The following is a 17203-nucleotide window of genomic DNA, read 5'->3' as shown; positions in this document are numbered from 1 at the left end:
ATTCCATGGCTCATCACATCCACACTGTTCTGTGTCTGTATGGTTAGTTTTCTGTCAATGGAGGCTGGTGGGAGGAGCTATAGGAGGACAAGCTCATTGTAATGGCTGGAACTGAATTGTGGTCCCGCCTCCTGCCTCTCTATTGGATGGTTTGTCTAACAATCAAGAAATGCAGGCTAATGAGAGATTGCTATTGGTGCTTGATAACCATTACAGGCAGCTCACTCATCAGTAAAGATCAAGACCAAAGCATAATGTAATGGGTTTTTTTTTACTTTAGACATTTCCACAAATGAATAACTGTATTTTGAGCAGACTCTTCCTTCCTACTGCATGTTTGACAAGTAGGCCTTCAAATGAAAGGTTAAAAACCAGTCCAAATTCCTAAATAGTGCGTGTCTGCGTGTTTTGTGTGTGTGTACCGTCTCTACGGGTCTGAATGGAGGAAGCTGAAGCGTTGGAAATGGGATGTTTGCTGCCATCTAGTGGTAGTAAACGGAACAACGACACTGCAAAGACAGCGCTTGCTGCCTCAATAAACTGTATAACAATGCAATGTAATTGTTTCACTGTGTAGTTTCAGCAGATGAGACCGTTTTCATTGTGATTGTACCCTGACAACAACAAAAAATTTCAGTTTTGAGAAGTGCAGTAACTGCAGTCGACTGTGGTATTTTGGACGCAGTAATTGCTGCGTTGTACTGCAGTTGATAACTGCATTGTACTGCACTCTACTTGCAGTTACACTGCAAAATTACTGCAGTAAAAAAAGTGTTTTATGTATACTGTAGTTATACTGCACTCTGACTGCAGTCTTTCTTCCGTAGCGGTGATATAACATATCTGATTGTATGGGGTCCCCTACGGAAATTCCGGCTAACTTTCATGCAAGAAACTTGAGTCTGACATAACACCTGCAGAGGCAGAGGTTCATTTCATTACAGCACCCCCGTTGCATTCTGGGAGAGTGGATAGAGACTGAGCAGTGGATTTTTTTTAGTAGTACGGCAATTTCTGGCACCCGAAATCTCATGTCGAAATAGCTCGTCTTCCGCTATCGGTAGTAATGGCGCTGACACGGTTCGAACGGTTCCTGGCCTCGATACTGCGGGGAGCGGTCGGGATGCTGTTTGCCGTCTTCCAGCTGCTCGCTCAGCGGCGGGGAGCCGACAGTTCGGTGAGGAGGCTCCCACCAATCACCAACCCACTGTTGAGGGTCCCCGCGATGCGGCTCGCCCGTATGATTCGACGGAGAGAGGCAGGTGAACTTTATTAAAGTGTTGTTAGGTAGTTAAATACCACCCGGTAGATCGTGACATAACGTGTAGTCACATAGAAATGTCCGGGATAAATTAAGAACGGCCAGTTGCTTGTCTTATTACGCATCGTAGCTCGGAATGTTTAGGGAAGAGAAAGATGCTGCAAGGTGACTCGGTGGCACTGACGAATGCTGGGATATGTAGGCTAGTAATAACTCACGACAGTAGTTTACTGACAGGAGTTAACTGTACTTCGTACCTAATAGTACTTGTATTATTCTAGGCCTACTTGAATAAAGTAGCCTATTGAATTAGCATTTCATATAAAATACATTCAGGTTGGTTGTGTTTTCAAACACATCCTGTCACATCCCAGAATATATACTGTAGTTTGATTCTCTATTCCACACAGGGCTCCGTTCAAAAGCAGTACACTACATAATAAGGTACCAGTTGGGACACAGATTTGTGTGGCTGAGCCGGGCTCCCTGTTGAGAGGGATTTACTTCTAGAACGTAAACAATAGTGGCAGGGGGCCACCGGAGGGGACTTGACTTAACCTGCACAAAGGTCACTGTAGTCAGAGGAGGCTCCATCCCAAATGGCAACTGGTGACCTATATCGTGCACTACTTTTGACCAAGGCCCATAGGGTTCTGGTTGAAAATAGTGCACTATAAAGGGAATAGTGTGCTATTTTGGGATAGAGACAGAGACAATGGAACTCTTTCACCGACTCCCGTTCTCTCTCTGCTATGTAACGTTACAGTGCTTTGAACATCTGGAAAATGTCACTATACATCCTGCCAATTGTACTCTCAGAATAGCTTTTTACAGTGTTTACAGCGTACAAGAATAGACATATTCATCCTAAATATTCACCGTTGTGCTTCTCATTTCTTTTTTGGATTGATCATGTTTGTATCCCAAATGGCACCCTATTCCCTATGTAATGCACTACTTCTGGTCAAAGGTAGTGCACTAACAGGGAATAGGGTGGCATTTGGGGCACATCATATCTTGATGAATCAGACTGTAATTGATATAATTGCCCCTGTTGGCTCAGGTAACCAGTGTGGAGGTGGTACAGACCTACATAGACCGCATCCAAGAGATTAACCCTCTCATCAATGCCATGGTCAAGGACAGGTAAGAGAGAGAGTGTGTGTGTGTGTGTGTGTGTGTGTGTGTGTGTGTGTGTGTGTGTGTGTGTGTGTGTGTGAGATCGAGAGAGGACACCTACTTTCACTGTGCATTTCAAGTCAAGCCACACTCCCATCCTCCCTTTATCTCTTACCTCCTATTCTCTGTCCGCCCCTCTACCACCCCTCTCTCTCTGTGTCCTTCCCTCCTACCACCCCCCTCTCTCTCTGTACTTCCCTCCTACCACCCCTCTCTCTCTCTGTCCTTCCCTCCTACCACCCCTCTCTCTCTCTGTCCTTCCCTCCTACCACCCCTCTCTCTCTCTGTCCTTCCCTCCTACCACCCCTCTCTCTCTCTGTCCTTCCCTCCTACCACCCCTCTCTCTGTCCTTCCCTCCTACCACCCCTCTCTCTCTCTGTCCGTCCCTCCTACCACCCCTCCCTCTCTCTGTCCTTCCCTCCTACCACCCCTCTCTCTCTCTGTCCTTCCCTCCTACCACCCCTCTCTCTCATACTGTCCTTCCCTCCTACCACCCCCCTCTCTCTCTGTCCTTCCCTCCTACCACCCCTCTCTCTCTCTGTTCTTCCCTCCTACCACCCCTCTCTCTGTCCGCCCCTCTACCACCCCTCTCTCTCTGTGTCCTTCCCTCCTACCACCCCCCTCTCTCTGTCCTTCCCTCCTACCACCCCCCTCTCTCTCTGTCCGTCCCTCCTACCACCCCCCTCTCTCTCTCTGTCCTTCCCTCCTACCACCCCCCCCTCTCTCTGGTCCCTCCTACCACCCCCCTCTCTCTCTGTCCGTCCCTCCCTCCACCCCTCTCTCTCTCTGTCCGTCCCTCCTACCACCCCCCTCTCTCTCTGTCCTTCCCTCCTACCACCCCCCTCTCTCTCTGTCCGCCCCTCTACCACCCCTCTCTCTCTCTGTCCTTCCCTCCTACCACCCCCCTCTCTCTCTGTCCGTCCCTCCTACCACCCCTCTCTCTCTCTGTCCGTCCCTCCCTCCACCCCTCTCTCTCTCTGTCCGTCCCTCCTACCACCCCCCTCTCTCTGTCCTTCCCTCCTACCACCCCCTCTCTCTCTGTCCGCCCCTCTACCACCCCCTCTCTCTCTGTCCTTCCCTCCTACCACCCCCCTCTCTCTGTCCGTCCCTCCTACCACCCCTCTCTCTCTCTGTCCGTCCCTCCCTCCACCCCTCTCTCTCTCTCCCTCAATCCCTCCACCCATCTCTCTCAGGTTTTCATTGGCCCTGCAGGAGGCAGCCCAGGTGGATAAGCTGATCGAGGAGGAGACAGGAGGAGAGGATGTTCTGGAGGACAGGCTTCCTCTACTGGGTGTCCCTTTCACTGTCAAAGAGGCCTTCTCCCTCCAGGGTAGGCTGCTAATGCTACTCCTTCTAATGATGGTTAGAATAGAGTCACTTTATTTCTATGTACTCTGGTACTCTGGTTAACAGGGTCACTGCCCTGACCTGCAGCAGTACTGCTGTCTGTTGTATTTCAATATTTGATGCAACGTTTGGTGCTAAAGTATGGAGTCTTGCGTCCAGGGCAGCTACTAATGCTACTTCTAGTGAGGATAATATGATCAACATGGCCAATACCCTGACCTGTAGTTGTGCCTGTGCTGCAATCAGTGTTCTTTCCCCACTGGTTGTCCTTGATGCAACGTTTGTTGCTACAGTCTATCTGTCTCTGTGCCATTCCCTCACTCTCAAGGTCTAAACCTGCTGAAATTGGAAACCTACTGAACTACTACAGTTGAAATAGAAGCCTTGTATGTTCCAATGCCTTGTTCACTGTCCCCATTTACCATCTCTCTCTCTCTCTCTCTCCCCCCTCCCTCCCCTCCCCAGGCATGCCTAACTCCACAGGGCTGGTGTCACGGCGGGGGTGATTTCGCCACGGATGCTCCCCGGTGGCTCTGCTGAAGAGGGCAGGGGCCATTCCTCTGGGGGTGACTAACTGTAGTGAGCTCTGCATGTGGCTTGAGTCCCATAACCACCTGTATGGAATCACCAACAACCCATACGACCTGGAGAGGATACCAGGGGAAGCTCCGGTTAGTTACACCGCTGTCATTCTCCAATGGAATGGATGGAATCCAATGGAATGGAATGGCAACAGAATGTTTGGAATACGGTGGAATGGAGCAGATAATAGAATGTTTGGAATACGGTGGAATGGAGCAGATAATAGAATGTTTGGAATACGGTGGAATGGAGCAGATAATAGAATGTTTGGAATACGGTGGAATGGAGCAGATAATAGAATGTTTGGAATACGGTGGAATGGAGCAGATAATAGAATGTTACCTTTACTGTACTTCAAATGGAGCAGATACCATCTAGTATGACCTTTATCTCTCTGTCTGTCTCTCTCAGGAGGGAGGGCAGTATTTTGGGCGGCGGTGGTTCCGTGATAGGGGTTGGCTCAGATGTTGGGGTTAGTATTCGCATCCAGCATGACCGGCATCTTCGGCCACAAGCCAACATCAGGGGAGGGCAGTCTGACACCTGTGTGTGAGTGTTGTGTGCATGGGTTTGCTCAGATGTTGAGTGTTGTGTGCATGGAGGTTTGTATCTTCCCCGCATAGAGAGACACCCAGTGTTGTCTTCATGGAGGTTTGTATCTATCCCTGCGTTGTAGAGACACACAAGCCAACATCAGGTTTGTATCTAGGGCGTTCCAGAGACACGTCCTGTGTGTGAGTGTTGTGTGCATGGAGGTTTGTATCTATCCCTGCATTGTAGAGAGACACGTCCTGTGTGTGAGTGTTGTGTGCATGGAGGTTTGTATCTATCCCCGCGTTGTAGAGAGACACGTCCTGTGTGTGAGTGTTGTGTGCATGTAGGTTTGTATCTATCCCTGCGTTGTAGAGAGACACGTCCTGTGTGTGAGTGTTGTGTGCATGGAATTTTGTATCTATCCCCGCGTTGTAGAGAGACACGTCCTGTGTGTGAGTGTTGTGTGCATGTAGGTTTGTATCTATCCCCGCGTTGTAGAGAGACACGTCCTGTGTGTGAGTGTTGTGTGCATGGAGGTTTGTATCTATCCCTGCGTTGTAGAGAGACACGTCCTGTGTGTGAGTGTTGTGTGCATGAGGTTTGTATCTATCCCCGCGTTGTAGAGAGACACGTCCTGTGTGTGAGTGTTGTGTGCATGTAATTTTGTATCTATCCCTGCGTTGTAGAGAGACACGTCCTGTGTGTGAGTGTTGTGTGCATGGAGGTTTGTATCTATCCCTGCATTGTAGAGAGACACGTCCTGTGTGTGAGTGTTGTGTGCATGGAGGTTTGTATCTATCCCTGCGTTGTAGAGAGACACGTCCTGTGTGTGAGTGTTGTGTGCATGGAGGTTTGTATCTATCCCTGCGTTGTAGAGAGACACGTCCTGTGTGTGAGTGTTGTGTGCATGAGGTTTGTATCTATCCCTGCGTTGTAGAGAGACACGTCCTGTGTGTGAGTGTTGTGTGCATGTAGGTTTGTATCTATCCCTGCGTTGTAGAGACAAGTTCTCATTTGCAACTGCTCCCTGGCCAAGATAAAGCGTAGCAATTCGACACATACAACAACACAGAGTTACACACTGAATAAACAAAACATACGGTCAATAATACAGTAGAAAAAAGAAAACAAAAAGTCTATATACAGTGAGTGCAAATGAGGTAAGATAAGGGAGTTAAGGCAGTAAATAGGCCATGGTGGTGAAGTAATTACAATATAGCAATTAAACACTGGAATGGTAGATGTGCAGAAGATGAATGTGCAGGTAGAGATACTGGGGTGCAAAGGAGCAAGATAAATAAATAAATAAAGTATGGGGATGAGGTAGGTAGATAAATGGGCTGTTTACAGATGGGCTATGTACAGGTGCAGTGATCTGTGAGCTGCTCTGACAGCTGGTGCTTAAAGCTAGTGAGGGAGATATGAGTCTTCAGCTTCAGAGATTTTTGCAGTTCGTTCCAGTCATTGGCAGCAGAGAACTGGAAGGAAAGTCGACCAAAGGAGGAATTGGCTTTGGGGGTGACCAGTGAGATATACCTGCTGGAGCGCGTGCTACGAGTGGGTGCTGCTATGGTGACCAGTGAGATATACCTGCTGGAGCGCGTGCTGACAGTGAGAGTGGGTGCTCCTATGGTGACCAGTGAGATTTACCTGCTGGAGCGCGTGCTACGAGTGGGTGCTGCTATGGTGACCAGTGAGATATACCTGCAGGAGAGCGCGTGCTACGAGTGGGTGCTCCTATGGTGACCAGTGAGATATACCTGCAGGAGCGCGTGCTGCTATGGTGACCAGTGAGATATACCTGGGTGCTCCTATGGTGACCAGTGAGATATACCTGCAGGAGCGCGTGCTACGAGTGGGTGCTGCTATGGTGACCAGTGAGATATACCTGCTGGAGCGCGTGCTACGAGTGGGTGCTGCTATGGTGACCAGTGAGATTTACCTGCTGGAGCGCGTGCTACGAGTGGGTGCTCCTATGGTGACCAGTGAGATATACCTGCAGGAGCGCGTGCTACGAGTGGGTGCTCCTATGGTGACCAGTGAGATATACCTGCTGGAGCGCGTGCTACGAGTGGGTGCTCCTATGGTGACCAGTGAGATATACCTGCTGGAGCGCGTGCTACGAGTGGGTGCTCCTATGGTGACCAGTGAGCTGAGATAAGGCTGGCTTTAACTAGCAGAGACTTGTAGATAACCTGTAGCCAGTGGGTTTGGCGACGAGTATGAAGCGAGGGCCAACCAACGAGAGCGTACAGGTCGCAGTGGTGGGTAGTATATGGGGCTTTGGTGACAAAACGGATGGCACTGTGATAGACTGCATCCAATTTGTTGAGTAGAGTGTTAGAGGCTATTTTATAGATGACATCTCCGAAGTCGAGGATCGGTAGGATGGTCAGTTTTACAAGGGTATGTTTGGCAGCATGAGTGAAGGATGCTTTGTTGCGTTATAGGAAGCCAATTCTGGATTGGAGATGCTTAATGTGAGTCTGGAAGGAGACTTTACAGTCTAACCAAACAACTAGGTATTTGTCGTTGTCCACGTATTCTAAGTCAGAACCGTCCAGAGTAGTGATGCTGGACGGACAGGCAGGTGCGGACAGTGATCGGTTGAATAGCATGCATTTAGTTTTACTTGTATTTAAGAGCAGTTGGAGGCCACGGAAGGAGAGTTGTATGGCATTGAAGCTCGTCTAGAGGTTAGTTAAGTGTCCAAGGAGGGGCCAGAAGTATACAGAATGGTGTCGTCTGTGTGGAGTTGGATCAGAGAATCACCAGCAGAAAGAGCGACATCATTGATGTATACAGAGAAGAGAGTCGGCCCGAGAATTGAACCCTGTGTAGAGACTGCCAGAGGTCCAGACAACACGCCCTCCGATTTGACACACTGAACTCTATCAGAGAAGTAGTTGGTGAACCAGGCGAGGCAATCATTTGAGAAACCAAGGCTGTCCAGTCTGCCAATAAGAATGTGGTGATTGACAGAGTCGAAAGTCTTGGCCAGGTCGATGAATATGGCTGCACAGTAATGTCTCTTATCGATGGCGGTTATGATATCGTTTAGGACCTTGAGCGTGGCTGAGGTGCTGTGGCCTAGATTGAACCGTTTGGCCTGAATGCCAAGAGTCATATATGGAGGAATCTGGCACCGTCCCTACAGTGAAGCATGGAGATGACAGCATAATGCTGTGGGGATGTTTTTCAGCGGCAGGGACTGGGAGACTAGTCAGGATTGAGGGAAAGATGAACAGAGCAAAGTGCAGAGAGATCAAAACCTGCTCAGGACCTAAGACTGGGGCGAAGGTTCACCTTCCAACAGGGCAACAACCCTAAGCACACAGCCAAGACAACGCAAGAGAGGCTACGTGACAAGTCTCTGAATGTCCTTGAGTGGCCCAGCCAGAGCCCGGACTTGAACCCTATCGAACATCTCTGGAGAGACCTGAAAATAGCTGTGCAGTGATGCTCCCCATCCAACCTGAAAGAGCTTGAGAGGATCTGCAGAGAAGAATGGGAGAAACTCCCCAAATACAGGTGTGCCAAGCTTATAGCGTCATACCCAAGAACACGCAAGGCTGTAATTACTGCCAAAGGTGCCTCAAAGTATTGAGTAAAGGGTCTGAATACTTATGTAATTCAGATATTTTCATTTTTGTATTTTTTTTATACATTAGCAAACTTTTTTTTTTTTAAATGTTGCTTTGTCATTATGGGTATTGTGTGGAGATTGTTGAGGGGAAACCAACTATTTAATCTGGTTTAGAATAAGGCTATAACGTGACAAAATGTAGAAAAGGTTAAGGGGTCTGAATACTTTCAGAATGCACTGTAAGTTGACTATGTAAACAATTTGGGATTTTCAACACAATGTTTCTTATCAAAAGAAGAATTGATGCAGTCAGTCTCTTCTCAACTCTGAGCCAAGAGAGTCTGGCAGCATAGTATTTATATCAGCCCTCTGATTACAATGAGCTACAGCTTAACTAGGTCTTCCTTTGCAACACTTGACCACATGATTGGACAATAATCAAGATAAGACAAAACTAGAGGCTGCAGGACCTTCTTTGTGGAGTCAAAAAGCAGAACATCTCTTTACTACAGACAGACCTCTCCCCATCTTTACAACCATTGAATCTATATGTTTTGACCATGACCGTTTCCAATCTAAGGGAACACCAAGTAATTGAGTCTCCTCAACTTGTTCAACAGCCACACCATTCGTTACCAGGTCTAGAACTTAGGGAGTGATTGGTACTAAATACAAGGCTCTTAGTTTAAGATGTTCAGGACCAGTTTCTTACTGGCCACCCATTCCTAAACAGACTGCAACTCTTTGTTAAGGGTTTCAGTGACTTCATTAGCTGTGGCTGCTGATGTATATATGGATGAATCATCAGCATACATGAACACACGTCCTTTGTGTGTTTTTGTGTGGTTTTGTTAGCTTGCAGGTGTGTGTGTGTGTTTGTGTGGTTTTGTTTGCTTGCAGGTGTGTGTGTGTTTCTGGGTGTTCTACTGATATTGTCCATTATCCTCCCTCTAGACAGGTGTAGTATCTAACGTGGGTCAGTTCTCCTCTCTCTACAGTATAGGTGTAGTATCTAACGTGGGTCAGTTCTCCTCTCTCTACAGTATAGGTGTAGTATCTAACGTGGGTCAGTTCTCCTCTCTACAGTATAGGTGTAGTATCTAACGTGGGTCAGTTCTCCTCTCTCTACAGTATAGGTGTAGTATCTAACGTGGGTTTCTCTCTCTCTACAGTATAGGTGTAGTATCTAACGTGGGTCAGTTCTCCTCTCTCTACAGTATAGGTGTAGTATCTAACGTGGGTCAGTTCTCCTCTCTACAGTATAGGTGTAGTATCTAACGTGGGTCAGTTCTCCTCTCTACAGTATAGGTGTAGTATCTAACGTGGGTCAGTTCTCCTCTCTTTTTCTCTCTCTCTGTAGGTGTAGTATCTAACGTGGGTCAGTTCTCCTCTCTCTACAGTATAGGTGTAGTATCTAACGTGGGTCAGTTCTCCTCTCTTTTTCTCTCTCTCTGTAGGTGTAGTATCTAACGTGGGTCAGTTCTCCTCTCTCTACAGTATAGGTGTAGTATCTAACGTGGGTCAGTTCTCCTCTCTCTACAGTATAGGTGTAGTATCTAACGTGGGTCAGTTCTCCTCTCTCTACAGTGTAGGTGTAGTATCTAACGTGGGTCAGTTCTCCTCTCTCTACAGTATAGGTGTAGTATCTAACGTGGGTCAGTTCTCCTCTCTCTCTGTAGGTGTAGTATCTAACGTGGGTCAGTTCTCCTCTCTCTACAGTATAGGTGTAGTATCTAACGTGGGTCAGTTCTCCTCTCTCTACAGTATAGGTGTAGTATCTAACGTGGGTCAGTTCTTCTCTCTCTCTCTGTAGGTGTAGTATCTAACGTGGGTCAGTTCTCCTCTCTTTTTCTCTCTCTCTGTAGGTGTAGTATCTAACGTGGGTCAGTTCTCCTCTCTCTACAGTATAGGTGTAGTATCTAACGTGGGTCAGTTCTCCTCTCTCTCTGTAGGTGTAGTATCTAACGTGGGTCAGTTCTCCTCTCTCTACAGTATAGGTGTAGTATCTAACGTGGGTCAGTTCTCCTCTCTCTACAGTATAGGTGTAGTATCTAACGTGGGTCAGTTCTCCTCTCTACAGTATAGGTGTAGTATCTAACGTGGGTCAGTTCTCCTCTCTCTACAGTGTAGGTGTAGTATCTAACGTGGGTCAGTTCTCTTCTCTCTACAGTATAGGTGTAGTATCTAACGTGGGTCAGTTCTCCTCTCTTTTTCTCTCTCTCTGCAGGTGTAGTATCTAACGTGTGTCAGTTCTCCTCTCTCTACAGTATAGGTGTAGTATCTAACGTGGGTCAGTTTTCTGTGTACTCTGTAGGTGTAGTATCTAACGTGGGTCAGTTCTCCTGCTCTACAGTATAGGTCAGGTATCTAATGGGGTCAGTTCCAACGCTTTTTTCTCTCTCTCAGAGGGGTAGTATCTAACGTGGGTAATATATCCCATTTACAGTATAGGTGTAGTATCTAACTGGGTCAGTCGGCTGGGGCCACTACTTTTACAGTATAGGTGTGGTATCTAACGTGGGCATGCACAGATGAACATTGACTACACGTTAATAACACCCAGATATGACCATGTCTTCTCTCTCTCTGCCTCCCCCTCTGCAGTTTGTCTCTGTCGTCTGAGGTGGATCTGAAGAGACTACGGTTCTTCTCTGTTCCTCACGATGGGGGCTCTCCTCTGGTGTCTCCTGTCGACCAGCAGGCTGGCTCAATGTGTCAGGACAGTTCCTCTGGACCTGCTGACCAGCCATGCTCAGAGAGTTATGGGAGGAGCCAACGCTGACAGGTACAGAGGGGCAACAACAACAACAACATGCACAGATGAACTCCTGTGACCAGCATGTTAGGAGGGTAACACCCAGATATGACCATGTTCCTCTGGTGTCTGCCTCGACCAGCAGCAGTTTGGCTCAGAGGAGGGTCTGAGGGGGATCTGAAGAGACAGTTCTTCTCTGACATGGGGGCTTCCTCTGGTGTCTCCTGTCGACCAGCAGCTAGTCCTGGCTCAGAGGAGGGTAAGAGAGAGAGGGGGAGGAGGGGAGGGAGACAGGACAGTTCCTCTGGTGTCTCCTATAGACCAGCAGCTAGTCCTGGCTCAGAGGAGGGTAAGAGAGAGAGGGGGGAGGAGGGGAGGGAGACAGGAGAGTTTCTCTGGTGTCTCCTATAGACCAGCAGCTAGTCCTGGCTCAGAGGAGGGTAAGAGAGAGAGGGGGAGGAGGGGAGGGAGACAGGAGACAGGAGAGTTCCTCTGGTGTCTCCTATAGACCAGCAGCTAGTCCTGGCTCAGAGGAGGGTAAGAGAGAGAGGGGGAGGAGGGGAGGTAGACAGGACAGTTTCTCTGGTGTCTCCTATAGACCAGCAGCTAGTCCTGGCTCAAAGGAGGGTAAGAGAGAGAGAGAGGAGGGTGAGTTGGAGAAAGAAAGGGGGAGATAGAGCAAAGGAGGTAGAGAGAGGAGATAAGAGATGAGGGAAATGGTTGAATCAGGAGAGACAGAGGAAGATTAGAAGATGGAAATAGAGAGAGGGAGAGAACATTAAAGAATTCAGTGTCACCATGTCTTCCCCAGGTGGTAGAGCGTCTGGAGGCAGACCTGGGGGTCAAAGTTCAGCAGCTGAAGATTCCTCAGCTCAAATACTCCTTCCAGATCTGGAGTGCGATGATGGGAGCCCCGGGGAAGGATGGAAAGGTGGGTATCTATTTGTGTGAGTTTTTGCTTGTCTCTGAGTGCATTTTGAATGTAAAGTATTGCCTTAATGGTCTATATGTCTGTTCGTCCAACAGCAGCCCACATCGTTTGCAGAGCTGATGTCTGACCATGGGAAGAAGGTGTGGCCTTTATGGGAGATGGCTAAGTGGACTGTGGGACTCTCCAAGCACACCGTGGCTGCTATAGGTGTGTGATGGTTATGTGTTGGTTATGTGATGGTGTGTGATGGTTTAAGGACATGTAGCAGGCCTCCCCTACTTCTCTGTTCCTCCCTCCTTTTCTCTCTCTCCCTTGTCAACTATGTCATGTTGTCTGTAACTGGGGATACTGTTACATTGTCTTTCATTTGACTCAGTGCTCTTGAAAGTGGGACACATTGTTGTAAATGAAATAACCAGAACTCCCCTCAGTTCTGGTCCTGGTAGAGATGTTTCACTGGTCCCAACCCACATCAGACTGGGAGTGTGTTGGTACATACAAATTACTGTCACTTCCCTCTCGTTGCCCCCCTCTCTCTACCTCTCTCTCCCTCTCTCTACACCTCTCTCAACCTCTCTCTACACCTCTCTCTCCCTACCTCTTTCTTTCTACCTCTCTCTCTACCTCCCTCTCTCTCTCTACCTCCTCTCTCTCTCTCTCTCTACCTCCTCTCTCTACCTCCTCTCTCTCTACCTCCTCTCTCTCTCTCTACCTCCTCTCTCTCTCTCTACCTCCTCTCTCTCTCTCTCTCTACCTCTCTCTCTCTACCTCTACCTCTCTCTCTACCTCCTCTCTCTCTCTCTACCTCTCTCTCTCTCTCTCTACCTCCTCTATCTCTCTCTACCTCCTCTATCTCTCTCTCTCTCTACCTCTCTCTCTCTACCTCTCTCTCTCTACCTCCTCTCTCTCTCTCTCTCTCTCTCTCTCTCTCTACCTCCTCTCTCTCTCTCTCTCTCTACCTCCTCTCTCTCTCTACATCTCTCTCTCTCTCTCTCTCTCTACCTCTCTCTCTCTCTACCTCTCTCTCTCTCTCTACCTCTCTCTCTCTCTACCTCTCTCTCTCTCTACCTCTCTCTCTCTACCTCTCTCTCTCTCTCTCTCTACCTCCTCTCTCAGGTCTGGTCCTGGTAGAGATGTTCCAGAGGTCCCAGCCCACCCAGTTCATCCTGCAGCAGAAGGAGTCTCTCCAGAAGGACCTGGAGGAACTGTTGGGGACAGACGGGGTGCTGCTCTACCCCTCTCACCCGCACCTCGCCCCCAAACACCACCACCCCCTCTTCACCCCCTTCAACTTCTCCTACACTGGTCAGTGGTGCTTTAGCTAGCTTGGTGTCAGTGGTGGAAGGTAGGTAGTTTGCAGAGCCTCGTATGATCTGTACCTGGTCAGGAAAATATAAATGACAGCCATTGCCTGAAGTACAGATCCTAAACTTTTTTTTGGTGTCCACATTTTTATCAGCTCTGACACGGTACCCTTCTCTCATCCCTCACAGGAATCTTTAACATCCTGGGCCTTCCGGTGACCCAGTGTCCGTTGGGGCTGAGCGCGGAGGGTTTACCCTTGGGACTGCAGCTGGTAGTGGGGAAGCAGCAGGACCGTCTCTCCCTGGCCACCGCTGTGTTCCTGGAGAAGACCTTCGGCGGTTGGAGAGACCCGGGGAGCATCGCCACGGCCACCACCCAGCTAGATACCTGGCGCGGGCGTCAACGACCGCATGGTGAATATACAGAGATGTTTATTCTGGGATGAATGAAAGTCCTAGAAGACAGAGGAATGTATGCACTGACACAGACAGGCAGACACACTCACACTGTCTGTTTGCACATGCCGTCCTGTCAGTCGTCCAGCCTTCTCATGCATTCTTTAACAACAGACTGTCGCCAGGTTACTGAGTCACTCGTCCACTACAGTATGTCTGTTGTGTCTTCGTCACAAAGTGCCCTATGCTTGTCCAAAGAGCCTTTATGTGTCCTGTCATTGTGTGTTCCTGGCTTGTGTCCCAAATGACTCCCTATATAGTACACAACATTTAACCAGAGCCCTAATCCCTACACAGTGCCCTATATTTGACCAGAGCCCTATTCCCTTCATAGTGCCCTACATTTGACCAGAGCCCTATTCCCTACATAGTGCCCTACATTTGACCAGAGCCCTATTCCCTACATAGTGAACTACTTTTGACCAGAGCCCTATTCCCTTCATAGTGCACTACTTACATATTGCACTACTATGGGTCCCGGTCAAAAGTAGCGCACTATATCGGGAATAGGGTGCCATTTGGGATGCAGGTGGTGACTGTCCGACAGCTATATGTTGCGTCAGGGTTTTGCTGTGTAATGTCCAATAAGGTTTTCTCTCTGTACACTGTATTTGTCCACCTACGACATGTTGGAACCTTATTGGAGAGAGACTGTATTATGAGAATGACATGTGTTATGGTGTAGTCCATGTTGAAATGACGGGCATTGATGGGTGAGGTGATATACCACGTCTCTTCAATGACTGGCGCTTTTTCAACAAGTTCAAAGGTTAACGTGATCTACTGTATAAAGACATGTGCACATTATGATCATTTGAAAGGATATCTTTGATAATGTTTCATATTAAATGTCAATGGTTACTGTCCTACTACAATTATGCCAGAACAAATATTATAATAAAATGTACATTATACTGAGGACAACATTGTATTTCCTAAGTGTGTTTTTGACATTTTCTCTGTGAAACTGACCATTATATTTCCCCGTAGCAGCAATGGTACACGTCAGGCTGGTTTCCCGAACACAGATTAAGCCATTGAGCATGCTTGTAAATCCAAACGTGGCCTTAATCTGTATCCGGGAAACCGACCAACAATCTCAGAAATGTAGGCTAATCTTTTCTGCTGACAATGTCTTCTTCAATTTGACCACCGGGGGGAGTATATGCTCCAATTACATTTTATCAATGGCATAGAATGTCCGGTTGTCATTGCAAAGGTGGTGTGCTGTTCAGATCTATGATTGAAAGAGAAATGGAGAACCTGAGCAAGTCGATTCAGTTTTTGTTTGTATTCTCAATCAAATGTATTTATAAAGCCCTTTTTACATCAGCTGATGTCACAAAGTGCTATACAGAAACCAGCCTAAAGCCTCAAACAGAAAGCAATGCAGATGTAGAAAACGTTTGTTCCTGTGACTAAATCATCACAGATTGGAGTGTTGCGATTCAGAATGAAATCACGCAATGATGTCCTCATTCACCACGCACACACCAGTCCCATAATAGGAATCTATCATCACTCAGGGCCGTGGATTTATGCCGCCTTCAAAACAACTGGGAACTCAGAATTCTCCGACTTCCGACCTCAGTGCGTTCAAACCAACCGGGATCAGAAAACAAACGAGCTCCGACTGGGTAAAAATCATTCTAGAGCTCCAACTTTCTGACGTCATGATTTGACCTCGTCTATTTTCCGAGTTCCCAGTTGTTTTGAACGCGGCATTAGAAGTATCTTTCACTTTGAGCCGTCAGACTTTCATGTGCTCATTACAAACTGATGTGGATGGTCGGGGGAATTTGTCAGGCTCAGTGAGGTAATGTTTTGCATCCTGGTAGAAGCTATGGTGCTTTTGTTTTGTCCTGTAGCCTAAGGTTTTTATGTGCCAAGGATAAGGAAAAATGCAACCTATACAAAAGCGCATTGTTTTGAATGTCCACTGACATCCAAACAGTTAAATATGCAATAAAATGTATTTTATTCAAATGAGCTTTCAAATTCTGCTACTTGCTTTAATGTGAAAAGAGTCTGAATTTGCTTAGAAACATATTTATTTCCAGAATCTTTAACCTGACCATATGTTTGAATATCTGCAGTAGTTTGAGCTCATCATCAGGGTTTTCTGCAAGGGGCACCATTGCTTCAAGTTCCAGCGTGTACAGTAAAAGCAGCAGTGGCACAGTGGAACAGAATAATACAATATTAGAGTGTCATTGCAGTGACACTTCCGCTTCACGTTATTTTCTCTCAGGCCCCGCCCTGTGTGTCGTCCAATCAGAGAGCTCGTTTAGAAGCGCTTCAGGAGAACATTATTATTATGGTTGAGAGATCGACGGCACTGGGAATCAGACCAAGAAACGGATCGAAATCCACGGTAGATTTACCGTCGATAGACCTGCAGTTATTGTAACGATCGATTATTTTACTGTGACTGTTTTGACCGAGAAGCCAACACAATTCCTACATCATCCGATACGGCTTTGCAAAGACAGGTAAACCGTTGGATATCCGGCTTATTCGGCCATTATAGCAATCATCCAGGCAGAAATCCCCCGGTAATGAATTTACGGTTGTATTTTGAGCGAGCTCTTCCATTATTAACACTACAGTGTCTGATGGAAAGTGCAATCAAGCTCGTTTTATTTTGATGATCTGTCTTGCAGCAATTTATATTTTCGCTGTTTATGTCAGTCAGCTTAATTCACCAGCTCTATTTGTCAAGTGGAGAGGAGCGGGCAGCTGAGGCCATGGCTTATCGCCACACAAGGTGCTTTAGTAGCGGCCGTCTGCTACAGCAACATTGGATCCTATGAACACCCCGTAGGATCGGGAGTAATAATAGGGCTACAATGTAGCTAGTGTTGATTCATTGTAGCCGACCATATTCAGAATAATATATTGCAATGAGGTGGTGCTGGAAGAGTGCGATAGAAAAATTAACAAGAGGGGGAATGGCTGACTATAGTTGAAGGTTTTCCCTTTGACTTGGATGAACTATAAACTATAACGAATAGGCTGTTCTTAAACGACTTCCTTCTCTCCCTGACAGTGACAGCTGTGGTCTTTTTGCATGCAGCAATAGGTTCCATCGCCGCTAGGACGAGCCTGCATGGACTGAGACATTGTGATAGGCCGGCTACAGGAGAAGGAACCCGCTGCATGCACCTCCGCCTCCCTCCTCCACCGTCAGCAGCGAGGACGGTACCGTTCAGTGCCTGTATCACCCGTTAACGGGATGACGAAGTGAACCAAGCCTCCTCACGCACCG

The 17203-nt window shown here is 47.6% G+C and overlaps 1 pseudogene; it reads left to right on the top strand.

Annotated features, from left to right (window-relative positions):
- Positions 1-972: 972 nt before the first annotated feature.
- Positions 973-14864, top strand: LOC135530176 (fatty-acid amide hydrolase 2-A-like; annotated as a pseudogene).
- The last annotated feature ends 2339 nt before the right edge of the window (positions 14865-17203 follow it).

Source organism: Oncorhynchus masou, unplaced genomic scaffold, assembly GCF_036934945.1.
Source record: "Oncorhynchus masou masou isolate Uvic2021 unplaced genomic scaffold, UVic_Omas_1.1 unplaced_scaffold_1282, whole genome shotgun sequence".
In the NCBI taxonomy this organism is placed as follows: Eukaryota; Metazoa; Chordata; class Actinopteri; order Salmoniformes; family Salmonidae; genus Oncorhynchus; species Oncorhynchus masou.
Note: the sequence above shows the minus strand (reverse complement) of the source record. Positions and strands in the feature narration are given on the sequence as shown.